A 2,094-nucleotide genomic window follows, 5' to 3' on the forward strand; every position below is an offset into this window, starting at 1 on the left:
AGGGTGTGGTTTTCCATTTTTTGCATTCTGAGAAACCAACATTTCTGAATATTGCACCCAGTGAGTCAAAACTTCACATATTCTTGAGATGGAGAACCACGACCCTGTAATTTTTTTCTGAATCAGGCTCAAAACGTCTCAATCACTCCTTGTAGATGACAATCTGACACATCCAAAACATATGAACACCAGACATAGTTAATGAACCAAATGCTTCAGACAGTATTTTACTCTTTCAAAATGCTCAAAGTAGAGGTGGGCTGATCGATCCTAATATCGATAATATCGATACAACACTGGTATTGATATTGAACAATCCTCATGTAAAAAGATCGATACTCACACAACACAGAGCAGGACACCCTTGTATTGTGGTTTGTCTCAAATAATAGTTTTACCAAAATCATATTAATATATGTTTTTCCATAACATGGGTGGTAATCAGTTAAAGTTTTATGGAATGCCCCTTTAAGGTAACTACAATTTGTCAATTTGGTACTAATAAAAAAAACAAAAAAAAAACTGATAAAATGGTATGGTAAAACTGGTAAAACTATCATTTGATGTGATTTGACATCATTTGAAGTATATTTGGGTGTAAATAGAGGAGAAAAGGGTACAAACAACAACCAAAACAAGACATCTTAGGGCAAAAAATATCAATTTTCTTAGAATCACATTTTCTGATTCATTGTTAACTTTACACATCATAATTTGCAAGTTCAAGCATCAGAGCCATGAGCTATAAATTGTGTTGTTAATGTAAGTTCCAAGAGTTACCTTTTTTCTCTTGTAATAAATGTAGATCCAAAACTGCATAATTCTGAAATTAGATTACAAATAAACACATTCAAAGGACATCCTATATAAATTCCAAACTGAAAATACTGCATTTTAAGTGTTTTATTGTGTTAGCTACTTAAAGCAATCAACTTTGGTTTAAACAGCTTTCCACACGGCACCCACAGGCACCCATGCAACACTGACCACTCTTAAAGCACTTACAGGCTGCAGTCTTGCATTTTGCCTCACATCCCTTTTTCCCTCTATTTATGCCCAAATACACTTCAAATGATGTCAAATCACATCAAATCATAGTTTTACCAAAATCATATTAATATATGTTTTTCCATAACATGGGTGGTAATCAGTTTAATTTTTTATGGAATGCCCCTTTAAGGTAACTAAAGTTTGTCAATTTGGTACTAATAACAAAAAAAAAAAATAATGTCAGTGGGTGTATTGAACTTATTTTGAATAGTTCTGATACTTGAGGTATCAAGTGTATGTTGTGTAATGGAAACAATGAATCATAAAAAATGATTTTAATAAATTAGCCATAGTGTACTCTAAAATGTCCCTGTCTACTTTGCTTTTGTATTCTGATTTTCTTCATATTCATAAAAAAACATACTTATGCAATTTTTATATTTAATTAATGTGCTTGATGTAAAAGAGGCCAATTATGATCAATTTTGATGTCATAACCATTTTGAAGTTGGATAAAGTTAATCAACAGACCCATCTTATCTGACATAATTGTATTTTCATAGCTAAGACTGCCATAATGGTCTATGTAAGTTGTCTTATTGGTTTTCTTGCGCAAGAAAACATATAATTAGACACCAAAATTGTCATAATTGGACCATCATAACAGATTTTATTAATTTGACCCTTCACGAAAAGTGCGTTGACCTTTCCACATTTTCGGTCATTGTGACGTAACGCAAGGTCAAAAATAGGTCAAACTATATATATTTTTGAACTCTACTCATCAAGCCGAGTAATTTGATATGCATATCAAAAGGATTGGACCATTTTTGAATTTTGACCCAAAAATGGGGGTTTTTGGTCCAAAAATGGCCAAAAAATAATTTTTATTTTTGGCATCGCCCCTGATGTGAAACCTTACTATATAAGGACTTGATCTAGCATAGATGCCTGCTTGTAACAAAAAATGCCGAAAAAAATTTTTGGAAGCACTTTTCTGCCTTCTGCTGGCTGTCTGTAAACACTTTAACAAACAACTGTTTGAAAAATAGCCCAGTGCTTCAAAATGCTCAAAACACTGAATGAAGCAATCTCTTCAGAAAA

The sequence above is a fragment of the Thalassophryne amazonica genome, chromosome 16 (assembly GCF_902500255.1).
Source record: "Thalassophryne amazonica chromosome 16, fThaAma1.1, whole genome shotgun sequence".
In the NCBI taxonomy this organism is placed as follows: Eukaryota; Metazoa; Chordata; class Actinopteri; order Batrachoidiformes; family Batrachoididae; genus Thalassophryne; species Thalassophryne amazonica.